Here is a 17,355-nt window from a genome sequence, read left to right on the forward strand (position 1 = left end):
TACATAGAGGGCTGGGGATTTAGCTCAGTGGTTCCACCGCCTGCCTTGCAAGCGCAAGGTCCTGAGTTCGATTTCCAGTACCAAAAAAAAAACCCAAACAAAAATAAAGTATACATAGAACATTCACAAAAATCAATCACATTCTAGGGCCCAAATAAAAGATCAGTAAGTTTCATTAAGTAGAAATGCTAGAAACTATAATCTCTAGTTACAAGGTAATAAATCCAGAAAGAAAAAATTAAACCTCACAATAAGTCTAGAAAGAAGCCTGCTATTAAACAATGCTTATGTGATAAGGGAAATATAAACAGGTAATAAAGAATTTCTGAAAAATACTGAGCACAAAATCAGTCTGTAAGATATATTAAAAGCTGTTAAAAAGTTAGGTGTGGTCATGCACACCTGTAATCCCAGGTATTCAGGAGGTTGACAGGAGGATCGAAGGTTCAAGGCCAGCATGGTGAACTTAGTAAAAACTGTCTTAAAATTAAAAGGGGGAGGGTTGGGGATTTAGCTCAGTGGCACCATGCCTGCTTCACAAGTGCAAGGTCATGAGTTTGATCCCCAGTACCAAAAAAAATTAAAAGGGGGGTGGGGGTGGGGATGTAGCTCAGGGGCAGAGCACTTAATATCCACAAAGCCCTGAGCTCAATCGCCAGTACCCTTTCATACACATACACATGGTGGAAAGAGGAAAACAGGAAAATTCCTAGCCCTAAATACATAAATAAAAATGAGGCTGAGGATGTAGTTTGGTGGTAGAGCACTTGCCTAGCATGTGCAAGGCCCTGGGTTCAATCCCTAGCACCGCTAAAGAAATAGTGAATATAAGATGAATTAATGTCTAACACAAAAAAGAAGAAAACACATATAGAAAGTATTAATGTAAATTAGAAATTGAGGTAGAAAATAGAAAAACAATAGATAAAATTAATGAATCAAAACCCTAGTTCTTTAAAAAAAAAAAAAAGTAAAACCAAATAGTTGTAGGTGAGAACCAAAAAAGTGATGGAATGAGGAAGATCACATTAATTCATACATTAATTATATTAATTCATATTTGTAAGTATATAGTGAAGAAAAAATGACCTGTGAGCTACAGAGTGTTTTTTTTTTAACAGAAATTTCTTTTTTTTGTTTGTTTGATTTTTGAGCATCTGTGTATGTATGTGTATGTGTGTGTATTTTTTTTGGGGGGGTACTGGGGATTGAACTAGGGACCTTGCGCTTGCAAGGCAGGTGCTGGAACCACTGAGCTAAATCCCCAGCCCTAAGCTACAGAGTTTTAACTGAATTGGATTCTTTTCATTTCACTCACTGTTTCTTCCTTTTGATTACTGAAGTGTCATCTGTCAAAACTACAATTAAAAATAAATTCTACCTTAATGTGACTTGTGCCATCACTTAGGAAATAAGTAGTAGGCAGTGAAATAGTCCATAGAGAATTGTAACAAATGGAATGTTAGTCAGGATTGCTAGACAATCGAAATGTTCTAAATAGAAGAGACTGCCATTTGGGAAGACAAAAGTACCCTTCTCACTTAAACAAGTTTCATCACGAAACTTGGTATTATAATTTTTTTTCCTTTTTTTTTTTTTTGTACTGGAGATCGAACTCTGGACCTTGCACTTTCGAGGCAGGCACTGGAACCACTGAGCTAAATCCCCAGCTGGTATTATAATTTTACTGACATACAACACTGATGCACTTGGGGATTCTTCAGATGATAAATGACACCAAGAAAACCCAATCTACTGAGTAATGTTCTTGTAAGTCACAGGTAGATCAAAAGCATGAAGGAATGAACAGAACAGGTAAAATCATAGCCCAGGATTAGGCAATAGTAAATTAATCAACTCTGCTTGATAGGATCAAGCCATAAAGAGATGCTAAGAGCAAGGTGAGCAGAATTAAAACAAGAAGTTGGACAAGAGAGAAAAGAAAAGGGAAGCTTTGACTTTAAAGTATGTTGATGTGGAAGCCATGGCTTCACTTGAGATAAGATGGTGAATGCAAGAAGCTCAATTCAGACTGACTGGTCATGGGCCTTCAGAAAGCACTGTTTTTCAGAAAAAATTTGTTATGAGTAGTTTAAAGACAACATACATTTATTTACTCAAACAAGAGTTTTTCAATGGCCATTTATTTGTAAAGAAGATGTTTAGTACCTCCACTCACCATTGCTGATAGTTATTTTATGAGCCTAAGATTGATAAAATAGCAGCAATTTTATTTGTAGTTTAGATTTTCACTATTTTGGACTGACCATATCCTCAATTTGTTTAAGCCATTCAGCATCTTTCCACTTTCATCACACCATATGTACATATGTATTGAAATATCCTATTTTCTTTTCTTTTTTTTTTTTTTGGTCCCGGGGATTGAACTCTGGTCCTTGCACTTGCGAGGCAGGCGGCAGCACCACTGAGCTAAATGCCCGGCCCAAAATATCCTATTTTCAATAAATAGGATTTTGCCTCTATAAATCATAAAATTGTTAAAACTCTGCATCTGGTTGATTGGGGATCATAACACAAACTTATAAATCTGACTAAAATTCAGAGGTGAAATCTTAGTCTTTTCTAATATGCCAAGGTCTATTATAAACAATCCTGTCTCATCTAAAATTATGAGTAGGTTCATGCTAAAAGAAGCCTTAAATTTGTAAGGAGTACCAGCTTTGTAAATACTCTGTTATTTGACTGGACTGTTGCAAAAAGGCCTTGGAAGACCACAAAGAGATGATTTTGAAAGGAAAACAGTTTATAAGCTTTACTTTTTGTTACACAGTTGAGCCAAGTGCTTAGGGCATCTTTTGGATATTATCCCTTCCTTCTCCTTGGGTTCCAGCGGCTCAGGCAAATGACCACCTGTGCTTCCCTGGTATTAACTTTCTGACCTTGATTCCTTCCCTTGGTGCTGCTACTAAAGGTGGGCCTTTCTTGTGACTATGACAGAATGAATAACTGTCTCCACAGCAAGGCAATGTAGAATCCAAACAATATTTTAACTGGGAATAGATTATTTTTGTATCAGTACATGTTTATAATACATAATGTTTGTATTCCTTGTAGAGAGTTGGTTCATGCACATAATATATCTTAATTCTTTTAAAATCCACTTTCTCTTCCTTCCTCCCCCACTCCATCCACCTCTTGATTCCCTTTTTTTGGTACATGTTTATATGTTTATAGTTTATGATGTTTACATTCCTTGCGTGCAGCTGATATATGTACACAACATATTCCATTTAGATTCCAAGATTCATCAACTAATGACTCAAGCCCCTAGGATGAGGGACCAGAAACCTGAGACTGCAAAGTATAGGACTAGTGTATATTCCTCTAGAACAAGATTGAAGACACATTTCCTTGGGGGATTTTGAAACATTCCAGGACGTCAAAATCCAACATATTTGGACATCCCAATACTAGAGATATCCAAGTATCTCTCTCTAGGCTGGTACAGTTTCAGAAACACAATGAGGAGATCCTCTAATGTGGAACAGCACTTTACTGGCCAAGTTAATTGCTTATTAACTTCATATCACTTCGTGTGTTTCTCAGTCATATTCTTTCTCTCCAAACAATGTGATACACTAGCTCTGTGACCTTAACGATATTTAACCTTTGTAAGACTATAAGATGGAGACAGAGTACACACCTCAAGAGAATAAGAGTTAACTGAGATAACTCACACACAGACCTTGCTATATAGTACCTGCCTCGATATAAATGTATACAGTACCATGTATCAGGGTAGTAATAACATGAATAACAAATCCAGATTTATAATTTAAGCAATGCATACCCTAACTTTCCCCAAATAAATACCTACATCTTTCTATTTTTAGAAAGAAGATAAAAATTTCATGTAAATTTATGAACAGGAAAGAAATTGGGTTTACTCCATTGATCAAACACAGGGACTATATAATATAATGCAGAATTAGCTGGCTAAGGTTGAGAGCATAAGCAAACCTTTTCATATCTCTGAGCCTCAACCTCCATATTACCACACACATTACATCTGTTCGTCAGACCTCTTCTAAGCAATGGGAGCCTTTAACTCTTCTGAGTCCCCACGCCCACCCTCTTCCCTGCCAGACACACCCTTGTGGCTGTGCCAGGCTCCACTAAACACATTCTGAAAAACACACAGAAAGCGCTTCTCATTTTTCAACTTTATTCTAGCCGTGACACTCATCAGGTTCAAGCCTTGCGGTTTTCCAAAATTAAATAGACAGAATAAACTGGTATATCAATTGTATGTTTATAATTTTTAAATATAAGAAGTAAAATAAAAGATACCTTAGTTTCTAGATATTCTTATTTTCAATTATTCTATTAATACCTGAAATTTTTAAATTTGGTTATTAATATATATTTATTTTTTATTAATATATATTTCTTTGGCTAAAATTTATTTTCAAACAGTTCAATTCACAAGTTCATTTTCACCACTTACAGTCTTGACAATACCTAAAACACTTGTATATACCAGCAGCAACAGAAACTTATTTTTCATTTTATAAAAAAATACATTTTAATTAATAGTCCATAGCACTTATGTAGGCTATATTTGTACAACAAAGCATATTTAATTATATACTCCTTGTTGGTCCAATGCTATTTTTTTTCTGGTACTGGGGATCAAACTCAGGACCTTGCGCTTTCGAGGTAGGCATGGAGCCACTGAGCTAAATCCCTGGCCCCCCATTGTTAATTTTATTGGCATAGACTACTGGCATTATCAAGACAAGTAGACCTATGAGCACATATGACCCCCACATTGATACTCTCAGACCTGATCTTTCTTTAAGCACAGTCCAAACTGACTTAAATAGACCACTTGAATACCATGGGACAATTTAAACTGCTTTTCACTTGCTTTTGACCAGGCAAGAGATCTTGTATTTGGCTAGACAAGTTGTCAGGTAAAGACCTTTCTGTCTGGTGAGTCAGAAGAGTTCTGCAAATGTTAAGCAGGTGTACTGGGATGATCAATAATCAGGATTTTAAAAATATCTCAGTGAAATGTAAGTAAGGGATTGTCACATTCTAAAAACTGAATAAATGTATTTCACATACAGCACTAAGACTACTGAACAGAAGTGAAAAGAGGCTGGTTCTAGTTCAAGGTGGAGACTGACTTTCCAAGTACTAGAGACCCTCAATACACACGTGGTGGGCATCCCTGTGAGGAGGGCAAGCTGAGGATGGTGAGCACATGTTGGGATGGCAGCTGTCATTGGATGTCCTTTCTTGGGCAGTGTTAGACCAGAAGATTGCTAAGTCTTCTCCAACTTGGACATTCCATGATTTCCTATGAAAAACATTCAGCAAAAAGACCAAAATATGATTATTTCTCACAGATGATTTCAGTCAACAGCAAAGCCAGGCAGGGCTTTCACTGCTTCCATCAAGACCCAGGCTACTTTGTTATTAGTTTGTTTGACTTTTTAGCTTTAATATCTCTGTATGTATGGTTGTGGCTGTATTAAAGCCTTCATATTCCAAACCTGCTTTCTCTGGTGTTCTGACAATGATGCCATAAACTCAACTTCCCAAGTCAGACATTCCCACGTCTTCAGCTATTCTTCATCTAGTCAAACGCCACATCCAATTAATAACCACATTTTGTTGTCTCTCTCTGTAATATCTTGTAACTTAGTAAAGAAGACTTAAGTATGGTCCAAGTCCTATGGAAGGAATCCTTGAATATGCAACTTAATTGTAGTTTTTCCTGCTTTCATCAACTCTTGCCAGACTTTCTCCAAAATACCTCAAAACTTTCTTTCTAGATTCAGCTTCTTAAAATCACTGAGTTTCCTTTAAAAGTATAGCCACTTCCTGCTCAAAGACTCAGGCTGGAACTAAGTCTAGCACTCAAAGCCCTTAAGAGCTGATCTGCCCTTGCCAACTTTCCAGACATGTCTCCTGCAACTCCCAACACACCCTATGCTCCAAATCAGTCTCGCTCTCTGGGTCCTGCACTCTTAGGGATGTTTTTATTTACCCTGTACTTTGTCCTCATTTCCTTCCTAGTGAACACATCTCCCCTCCAGTTTACAGGGATGTGGGGAAAGAGGTTTAATACTGTATTACTAATTGGGGCTGGGGATTTAGTTCAGTGGTTCTGCTGCCTGCCTTGCAAGTACAAGGTCCTGAGTTTGATCCTGGGTACCAAAAAAAAAAAAAACTACTATATTGCTAATGCAATGTACATTGATCCAGTCTTGAAAATCAATACACTAATAAGAAAACTGCCTAATGCCTTTGAAAAAAATAATTTAATGTAGGGGACTGTATTTGGAAAACAGGTTCCCTTTATCTTTCCCACAGCAAATGTGGTAAGCATCAATTAAATAATTCATGGCTGTAAAAACTTAGCACTGGGAGCTGAGGGTGGTGGTGTACACCTGTATTCCCAGCACTGGGAAGACTGAGGCATGAGGATCATTGCTAGTTTGAGGCCAGCCTGAGCTACATAGTGACTTCAAGGCCAGCCAGGACTACATAGCAAAACCCTGCCTCAAAAAAAAAAACCCCAAAACAAAACAAAACCCCAAAAACCAAAAACGAAAAAAACCTTAGCACTGGGCCCGGCATAGAGCAAACATTAATTACTGTTCCTGGCATTTTTATGGTTGACAATGTGTTGCTACCATGAATAGCATTTCTATAAATACTAGAGATAGAGCTGTCTAAGCTCAGCACCAATCAAGTTTTTTCCCTTGTGTATTTATATTCTACTGGGGAAAGTGATACTAAAGAAAAAAAGTCAAAAATGTACTTTCGGGAATGGTTTAGGAGCATGGAGACAACCAGGGTAGTGGCAGGCTGGGGATTTAGCTTAGTGGCACTGAGCCTGCCTGACAAGCACAAGATCCTGAGTTCGATCCCTGGTACGGGGTGGTGGTGGGGAGGGGGTGGTGAGGGGACAGGGTAGTGGCCACTGTCCGAGCAGGGTGAGGCTACTCTAGTGAGGGTAGTCAGGGGCCTTTCTGAGTGACATTTGAGCTGAACAACAAAGAAGACCCCCCAGCAGAGGACTGGCATAGTTTAAGAGGAAATACCATATGCTAAGGACCAGGATGGCAAGAAGAGGAGGATGGCAAGGGAGGATGAGAGGTTTGCTTCCAAATGCCACCTGCACACTGCACCCAAGAGAACCAAGGGTTTATCAGTACCTTTCCTGAATTCTAAGAAATGTTGGTTTGGGCAGCAGCAGGTAGTCACGGAGTCTCCATACTAAGGACTTTGAGACTTATGAGAATTGCAAAAGAAAGTTACTAGAAGATTTCCATCAGGGGGATAAGATCCTCCAGGAGCTGGCAGGGAACAGTGAGAAGGAGCTTTGGCCCATTCCAAGGTAACTGGATCAGCCAGGGCAGCTGCTCAAACCTAAAGCTAACGGGGCTGGAGAGCTAACAGACCTGGCTGCAGATGGGTACAAAGGATCTTTCTAAGGTGAAGGAAATGCTCTAAAACTGAATTGTGCTGACTACACAACTCTGTAATTTACTAAAAATCACTGGATGGTGCACTTAGCAGGTGAATTTTATACTATGTAAAGTATGTCCCCAAAAGCAGTTTAAAAATAGAGACTTCACGTACTGCAGGATTTTGCCTAGAGCTGCCCTACATGAAACAGCCAGAAATAATTTCAAGACCACAGAAGTGCTGAGTTTTTAGTGGTGGCAGATCCCTGCTGACATCCCACCGGGCGTTTGATGGCTCCCCTCTACTCTACACCAGATACCTCTGGACAGCAATCTCCTTTCTCTCACCTTGGAGTGGCCAGAGAGGAAGCAGATTAGAGATATGAGCTCAGAATGCACTTCTCTCACAAGCTCCAAAGGGGCCACAGTATGAGCAGGTCCCATCTGCCAAGGGATTCTACCAGTTGTGTGGAAGCTGCAGTGACCACTTCTCTAGTTTATGTTGGTGTGAAACTCTCCAGCAGAATAGAAGCAAATCAACTAATTACTTTCAATTAAAAAAATCAATTGTTGGGGCCGGGGATTTAGCTCAGTGGTTCTGCCGCCTGCCTCACAAGCGGAAGGACCCAAGTTTGATCCTCCGTACCAAAAAAAAAAAAAAAAATCAATTATGGGCTGGGAATTTTAGCTCAGTGGTTTCGCTGCCTGCTGCAAAAGCACAAGGACCTGAGTTTAATCCTCGGTGCAAAAAAAAAAAAATTCAAATGTGGAGACCTGAATTTCCATTCATTTACTGAGCAATTGTTTACCTCCCACTATATGTTGACAGTGTGCCAGACTCTATGGATATGTGACAAATATATTAAGCATAAAGAACAGCCAAGCAGAACAGCAGTAATCAGACAAATAAATATATAATTACAAGTCATAAAAAGGTATGATGAGAGATTATAATATAAAGACTTGATTTAGATTGACACTGAGTGACTGATCGAGCTAGATCATGGGAATCAGAGACTTTTACAGAACAGTGACACTTAAAAGCAGTGGGAAGGCCTAGGATGGTTTCATGTATGATCTGCAAACACTAAGGTTTCATAGTGACTGAATAAAAGGAAGGAAACATTAGCAGAAAAAAAGTAGGTCCACATAAAGTTTATTTCAGATGTCCTGGTCTATAGATGTGGTGGTTCAGATAAGAAAAACAGAACAGATAACATTTATTTGGAGGCAAAATCAACAGAACTTGGTGTTGATTATCAAGTGTGTCGTAAGTGGGAAAATGGGTCATGGGTGACTTGCATAGCAAGTCATTCCATGGAGAGGTATTTACTCCAATGGGGAAAAAAATGGAGGAATGGATGAAAGAGAGAAGACCGTTCTGGAAGTTCTCTCAAGAGTGAGCAAACTTTTACAACATTTCAAGCAGAGACAAAGATAGACATTTGTATATGTAGGTCTGGACCTCAGAAGAGAAGTCATAGTTAAGAGATAAAAATAACAATTTGAGATGAAAAATGGAAAATGAAGAAGCTCCCCCAAAATACAGGATAAGAAAAGTTTTTAAAATGTAATGCTTTAACAACAAATAAACATATGAAAGGCCCAGGGATTTAGCTCAGTGGTTCCGCTGCTCCCCTCAAAAGTGCAAGGTCCAGAGTTCGATCCCTGGTACCAAAAAAAAAAAAAAATATGAAAAAATGTTCAACATCACTACTCATTCAAGAGATGCAGATGAAAACAACACTGAGATTCCACCTCACCCCAGGAAGAATGGCTGCTATCAAGAAATCAACCAATAACAAATGCTGGGGTGTATAAAGAAAGGAACCCTTCTCCATTGTTGGTGAGAATGCAGACTGGTGCAACCACTGTAGAAATCAGTATGGAGATACCTCAAACAACTAGGATTAGAGGTCCCATTTGACCCAGCCATTCCCCTGCTGGGTATCTTCCACAAAGAATTAAAAGAATCATACCACAGCAATATATGTGCACTCATGTTCACTGCAGCAGTTTGTAATAGCTAAAATTTGGAAACAGCCCAATTACCTATCAACTGGTGACTGGATAAAGATGTGGCTTTTTTATAAAATGGAGTACTACTCAGCCATAAAGAATGAGAAATTAGAGACATTTATAGCTAAATGGATGCATATTGAGGCCATACTCTTAAGTGAAATAAACAGGACATGTGTAAATACCAAATAGTTTCTCTGGTGTGAGAAACTGAAAGTGTAAGGATCAAAATGTGTAATAGATAATGTGAAAAAGGAAGAAAAGGTTCAAAGGGGGAGGGGAAGTGGGAGGAGTAGGAGAAAGGAAAGAAGGGAAAGGAAAAAATGTGAGAAAAGGAAAAAATGGAAACAAAGTCTTTGTAAATAGGGAGGGGTGGAGGAGGTGAAGGGAGGGCAGGGGAAGGGGGAGAAAATAAGAACAAAGATACATCATGTAAAGGTACAAATTCTCAATGATGAATGTAACTGTATTGTATATCTAAAATGTACCGATAAACTTAATAAAATAAAATAAAGCAGACTGAGGGAGTCAGAATGGGAAGGGTAACTGACCTGCCTGGGTCCCAGAAGTGACTCAAACCTGAAGACGGCTTTATTCTTGTACCTCGAGACCTCAAACTGGCTTCATCCCAAACGACTAAAGGTTGCTTTTTCACACTTGGAAGTACTATCTCATTTTTTCTTTCCCCCAGGCCTAGGCCTCAATCTCTAGGTGTCTCCAACTCTTATTTGATATGTACCTGGTGGATATCCAAAGACTTGGCTAAAAACCAAGGCTAAATCACTTTTCTCTGGGCAGCTACTTGAACCCGAAGGCACTCTGCCACTGAGCTACGACACCCAACTCTTTTTATTTTTTACAGACAGGGTCTCTCTAAGGTGCCCAAACTGGCCTCAAACTTGTAATCCTCCTGCCTCAGCCTCCTGAATAGCAACTACAGGCATGTGCTACAGGCATGTGCCCATCTTGCCAGGTGCTGTCACTCTTCATCTTTACTCCTGTTAGCCAGAACAGACACAGTGATATATTAATACAAAGGGAGAAGTCCAAAAAATTGGTTTAAATACCAGTCTACCTCTTTTCTATGCACTACCTGATTTCTTTTCTCTTCTTACCAAATCCCCTATTTAAATCCTTTCCTTGGGATTCATAGGATTCAGGAAAATATACAGTGATCTCTACTACTATGCCCACTACTGCCCCAGCTATAGAGTTTTAAAATATTTTTCATACATACAGGATTCTAAATGATTTACGAGCACTGACTTACATATTAGATTCTTAGCTGCCAGAACAAATTACCTCAAACTTGGATGTTTAAAACAATAGCAATTTATTTTCTCATAGTACTGCAAGTCAGAAGTCCAAACTTAGCTACACAGAGCTGAACTCAAGACATACGAAGGGCCTTGCTTTCCTTGAGGCTCCAAGAGAGAATCAGTCCTCTTTTAGCTCTGTGGCCACTAGTATGTTTTGACTAGTGGCACAACTCTCCAATCCCAGGCTCTGGGGTCAAAGCGCACCAGGGCTTTTATCTAGATGCTCCCCCCAAAGCCTCAAGCACTGTTAGGTGGGGCTTTTGGGAGGTGGCTGGATTATGGGTGTGACAACTGGCTTAGGTCACTGATTGGTTTAGCATTGTTTTAGGTGTGAGTAATGGGAAGGCCCACCCTGGGTGTGGATGGCACCATCCAATAGTCTTGTAGCCTGGATGGGATAAAAGTTGCTGCCTTCTTTCCTGCCCTGTCAAGAACTGTTTCCTGTGATGCCCCTCTGCCATGTTGCCCTGCCTTGGAACCAGCTGACTATAGACTAAAACCTCCAGAAACTGTGAGCTAAAATAAACCTCTCCTCCTTTAACTTGTGAGGGTTGGGTATTTTATCCCAGCAACAAGAAAAGACATAGTGACTTTTGTCTGTACAATCTTCCCTCTGCCTCTCTCCCACCATCCTGTTTGTATTGAGGGGCTGGCCAGATAATTTATGATAATCTCCCCCATTTCAAGATCCTTGGCTCAATCCAATGTGCAGTCCTCTTCCCATACTACATTTACAGGTTGCAGGAATTAGGACCTGCATTTTTGGTGTCATTATTCAGCCTACTAGACCATATAATTTGGAGCCAGTAACTTTGGAGACAGGTGGATTACAAAGGGCCAATTTACTTACTGGTAGAGCTTTAATGTGGGTCCTCCTAACATACTAAACAGAGACCTCGCTGTGAAAGTACAACAGCAAATGCATACATGTCAAGCTGTTGTCAACTAATGTCCCCAATTTATTCTGGGAGTGATAATATGTCTATGATGAAATCATTTTGTCTACACACAAATAGATAACTGTGTTAAAATTAAAAACAGTAAATGTGGCACAGAGACTAGACTTCCCCCGCGACTTCCCCACTCCCACAGACGACCCTACATACACCACAGGAAATACCGTCTCGCTGATCTCTGGGCTGTTCGTGAGGGCAGGACCTTCCCCCCAGCATCTGCTGCCGAGAGAAGCACCAGGAAGTGGCTGCCAGCCCAAACTCCTGAGAAATAGCCCACCTCACTTCTGCTCTGCCACCCCGCCCCCCGAAAAGTACAGCGGACTGCGCGAACAAAACCTCGCTCGATAGCCCCAGCTCGTACCTGGAGCAGTTTTCTGGGAAAAGACAGACTTTCAGGCTCCTCCCTCCACCCCCACACTGGGGATTCGGTACTTACAGGCAAGTGCTTCACCACTGAGCCAGCCTCCCCGCCCCCGCCCCGAACTCGCGTTTTAATTAATGCTAAGAAGAGAAAGCGGAATTCTAAAGTCAATTATAATGAGGGCTCAAGGCAAAAGAGCTCCAGTACAGCGTTTGAAACAGCCTTGGCACACCTGTATTCCCAGCGCTCTGGGAGGCTGAGGCAGGAGGATCACAAGTTCCAGCCCACCCTGGGCAATTTAGCGATTTAAAGGGATTCTAAACTTATAAACATTTAGAAAGGCGAGGGAATGTAGCTGGGTAAGAAGGTCCTGAGGTCACTCCTCTCATTTTGGATAAAAGAATGTCCTTCACCCCCACGACCCCTCAGGACAGGCAATGGCTGTGCCGTCGCGATCCGATTCCGGCACAGCAAGGAAATCTGCGCAGGCTGTGGGGCGGGGGTGCAGCAGCGGCGGCACGGGATACTGGAGGCCCCGTGCGCACTCAGTACCCGGCGCGGAGAGGCCGCAGGCTTGAGCGCCGCGTTGAAGGCCCGCCGCCCCCGGCCGCGCCGCCCGCTACCCACCGCCGCACCTCGTTCTAGGAGACGCGCCGCATCTCCGCGGGCGCCGCGGGGCAGGGACGGACGGGTTCCCCGCGCCCCGAGCCCGCCGCACCGCCCGCACCCCCTAGCGGCGCTCGCACAGCTCGGGGTAGGCGACCGTTGGGGCTGGGGAGGTCACGGGGCGAGGGGAAAGGTGAGGGGTCACGGGGCAAGGGGCGGGGTGGGCCGGTCCGAGGAAGGGGGAGGGACTAGAGGGGTTGTGGGTGGAGCCTCTGGAGAGGCGGGTATGGGGCGGGGAATCACGCACTCCGACTCCGCCCAACGCCATCGCCCGTGAAACCGAGCGTACTCCCCGCGGCGCCCAGGCGACCGGACGCCACCTCGCTGTGCTACCCCGGAAACGACTCGGGGCTCGGACTTCACTTGCATCCTTTGCCAGTCCGTACTTCCAGCTCCTCCTCCTGCTGGCCCCTACCCCACTCTCCGGACGTCCTTCCGCTGTGCTCGCGCCTGTCTCCCCAGTGATCTTTCGGGACCCGCACCCGCATTCGCTGACCTCCCTTCCCCTGCCCCCGAGGGTCTACATAGGCGCGGCGTCGCCCTCCCCTCCCTCCGCCCGGCGGCTCACTTGCGCGCCGGGAGTGGTCCGCGGCTCCAATTCCAAACGGGCTGTCACCGGGAGAACCACCCACTGCCTGCGAGGAGGAGGCTTCAGGAACTCCCATTCGTCACCCATCACGGAGAATACTTCAGAGTGACACCGCCCGGCTTCGTAGGTCAGGGTTCCAGTGGAAGGGACCCCTAAAGGGAGGGTCTAACAGATGCGGCCTGTGCCTTTTAATTCTTTTAGCTATCTACCAGGGTTTGCAAACACCCTCAGCAGTTACTTTTATGTACAAATCGATCAACAGTATTAATAAATCCTACATTATGTAATGTATTACAAATATAATAAAAATAGTATTAAAATAGTTTCTTTTTATCATACCTTTAACTTACTCCGTTATATTGGCTCCGAGACATCTAGGATTACTTATAGAATCAAGTATGTTAACAGGAAATGCAATCACAAATATTAAGTAGAAAGGTAAATGGTTTAGATTTTGTAGCTAGACAAAAAGCAAATTTGTGGGGGCAGTTGGGGGGACAAGGTCTTGCAATCGCCTGGCTGACAAAAAGCAATTTTTGATTATCTTTTTTTCTGTCAAAACATGAGTGTGTTTCTATGGTATAAAAAGATTGTATGACTTCCACTGGTGCCTTATTTTGCATTTGTACTATGGACAAAGCTTTTTCCTTTTTTTGTGAAGCCTTTAATTAAAAGAGATGTGTTAATTAGGACAGCATAAAACTAAGCCCACATTTATGTATGAGAAACGTGCATCAGATTTTATTATAAAAGGCTTTGCATATTGAAGTGTCTTGTAGTTTTGCTTCATGTCATTTTAAAAATATTTAATTAAAAACTGTTTCTTGGCTAGGAACAATGGCTCATGCCTGTAATCTCAGCCCCTCAGCAGGCTGGGGCAGGAGGATCACAAATCTGAGGCCAACCTGGGGAATTTAATAATGCCACAACTCCAAATATATATATAATATATATATAATATATATTATATTTATTTATTTATTTGGTACCAGTAATAGAACTCAGGACCTTGCACTTGTGAGGCGGGTGTGGTGCCACTGAGCTAAATCCCCAGCCCTCCAAATAATTTTTTTTAAAGGGTGGAGGTGTAGCTCAGTGGTAGAGTATTTATTTGTCCATTGAGAAGCCCTGGATTTAATTCCTAGTAACTTGTGTGTGTGCACCCCACACACACACTCCAAAAACTCAGCTTCTTAACTTATTTTAAAAGAATTTAAAGATCAAGGAAGGGGTCCAGAGTTTCTTTAACATTCATTCATTCCACAAATATCTATGGCAAACCTGCCGCATCCCAAATGTAGATTTTGAAGATAAAGCAGGAAAGTTCCCATCCTAGCTGAGCTCACATTCTCTTGTTCGCTCAGAGGAGGATGAGCCATGTGCAAACAGGTGAGTTGAAACATGCAGCTGAGTCAGTGTGGAGATAGCGAGGAGGCGTGGTGTGGTCTGGGACAGAGGACTGCAGTAGTCAGAAGGGAGCCATCGGACCAAGTGGGGCAGAGTGATCCAGGCAGGTGCTTGATGTGCTAGACAATCAGCCAAGAGGCCGGTGCAGCCTGATCAGTGTGGGCCCACAAGCAGAGAATGGGGAGAGGGGCTGTCCAGTTTACCCAGAACTCATGGTAAGAGTCTGTGCCTAAGTCTGGGTTTATTGTACCTCTCCTTTCATTGGTTCAGCTCTGGGCCAGGCACTATGCTGGGCATTAGGAGACAGCTTCTTAGCTCCAGGTCTGCCCTCCAGGAACTGGAGTCCTTCCTAATGTCAATCCAAGTGGTAGCAGTTAGGAAGGTTGATCTGTGGGAGCATGGCAGCACATGCCTGTAATCCCAGCCCTTGGGAGGCTGAGGCAGGGGGATCTCCTTGAGGTCAAGGCCAACATAGGCTACATATGGAGTTTGAGGCCAGTCTGAACTATATAGTGAGACTCTGTCTCAAACCCCCCCCAAAACAAAAAAAATATGTAAATGTAGGATCACTTATTTTTCAATTTGCTTAATTCAAAAACTCAATTGGCTCATTCAAAATAATCAGTTTTATACATCGTGCTAGTTAGGAAAAATACATATTTTTGCTTAGCATACGGTGTAGATCATATAAAATGAGTTTAACTGTTGTATTTCTTTTATTACTTAAAGCTTAAAAGACTTCTGATAAAGCTCTTCAGAACATAATGCAATGCAAAAACAGAGTCCGAGGGGCTGGGGATTTAGCTCAGTGGTTCTGCCGCCTGCCTCACAAGTGCAAGGACCCAAGTTTGATCCCCAGTACCAAAAAATAAAAACAAAAACAAAAAACAAACCAGAGTCCAAAAGTAGCCTGGATTTTTGGTTTAGGTATTTTCTTTTCCCAATTACAGCCTCAGAGCCGGGGATTTAGTTCAGTGGTTCCACCTCCTGCCTTGCAAGGGGAAGGACCCGAGTTTGATCCCTGGTACCAAAAAATAAAAAAAAAATTACAGCTTCAAATTTATTTTATGCCTTATCTAGTAGCTGTATTTCCCTAGTGCCCAGTGTAGAGCCAAATAAATAAAAGTAAGTCAAATTTATAATGTGGGGGGAATAAATAGCAAATCAACTCCAATAATTTTTGCAAGTAGATAAGGCATAAATCAGTACTGACCATGTAGTTGACATTCTCTCCAGCACAGACACAGAAGAAAGTAAAGTTAATTAGAAACTTTGAATTTGTTCAATGGATATTGAGCACCAGCTATAAACCTGGAATATCAGTGAACTAAACATCCCAAAAACCTGCCCTCATGGGGGAGCCCAGCCATGGACAAGCACCAGGACAGAGGCCGGGGTGCTGTGACTCAGATGAAGCAGGGAAGAGGAGGTTTCAGTGTCTGGAAAGGTCAACAGGGCAGGGAGGACCCTTCCAGCTGACGGCTGAGCCAAACCTTGAAGGCAACAATAGGGCACAGGCCTGTGGCTCTCTAAAGAAGAGCATCCGAGGAATCACCCCGCTGCAGACAGGCAGGTCTGCCCATGCCCTACCGAGGTCCCCAGTCGCGCGGAATACTCCAAATCAGCCCGCTGCACACAGGAAGGTCTGTGCAGGTCCTGAGTTGCGCGGAAGACACCAAATCACCCTGCTGCAGGCAAGCAGCCACCTGGCTCCACACTACAAAGATGCAGAGGACACCAGACCACCAGACCAAGGTACTGAGTCCCACTGTTCCCGGCCCAGAGGTAGGGGCTTCTGAGCTGTCGTCCCACTGCTCCTGGTCCAGAGGAAGGGGCTTCCCGGTCACCATCTCTCCCGCTGCTCCCAGCCCAGAGGAAAGGGCTTTTGGGCCACCTTCTGTCCTGCTGCTCCTGGCCCAGAGGAAGGGGCTTCCAGGCCACCATCCCTCCCGCTGCTCCCAGCCCACAGGAAAGGGATTTTGGGTCACCATCCCTACCGCTGCTCCCGGCTGCTGTTCCATCTCACCCAGCTCAGAGGAGGTAATCCGTGCAGGTGCTAACAGCCCCCTACCCCAGTCGAAATGAGAAAATGCATAAATAAGTCTCAAAACCAGACTTCCAGATCACTACAGCAACCCCAAAGGGAAATGAGATGGAACCCTCTGATACTCAACCACCTGGACCCACTGAACTGGCAACAAAAGGGGATCTGGAAAAAATGAAATCAGAAATAATTTCTCAGATAACAGGAGAAATTGCGCCCCTAGTGCAAGACATGATTAATAAATCTAGAGAGGAGCTCAGGAACATGATGGAATCCCAACATAAGAAACAAATGGAATCCATAAAACAGATGCAAATAGATTTCCAGGACATGAAAAACTCCACTGAAAGTCTACACAGCAGAATGAGCCAATGTGAGGACAGAATTTCAGATATAGAAGATAAGATTGCAATTAGTGACCAGGAAAAGAAAAATTGCTTCAAAATTATAAGGGAACAGGAGAAATCAATCCAGCAGCTGCTAGATGATGCAAAGAAGAATGACATAAGACTGATTGGGCTCAATGAAGAAACAGGAGAGAGTGCAGAT

General features: G+C 42.7%; 1 protein-coding gene across 9 annotated transcripts in view; it reads right to left on the reverse strand.

The window, feature by feature from the left end:
• The window catches only part of Ccdc158 (coiled-coil domain containing 158), a 77,242-nt gene extending 64,350 nt beyond the window's left edge, over positions 1 to 12,892 (reverse strand). For 5 of the 9 annotated variants that reach the window (XM_021261027.2, XM_087215859.1, XM_021261031.2 and 2 more), the window contains exons 1-2: positions 12,736 to 12,892; positions 5,185 to 5,326 (exon numbers count right to left, since the gene is read on the reverse strand). The gene's annotated coding sequence lies outside the window, so the exon portion shown is untranslated. Of the gene's footprint in view, positions 1 to 5,184; positions 12,159 to 12,735 lie in introns of those variants that run through there. The other 4 variants (XR_002396180.2, XM_087215861.1, XM_021261036.2 and 1 more) reach the window with 2 other exon arrangements.
• Positions 12,893 to 17,355: the final 4,463 nt, after the last annotated feature.

The sequence above is a fragment of the Heterocephalus glaber genome, unplaced genomic scaffold (assembly GCF_053883595.1).
Source record: "Heterocephalus glaber isolate CG9 unplaced genomic scaffold, H.glaber_assembly_v1.0 deba00001454, whole genome shotgun sequence".
NCBI lineage: Eukaryota > Metazoa > Chordata > Mammalia > Rodentia > Bathyergidae > Heterocephalus > Heterocephalus glaber.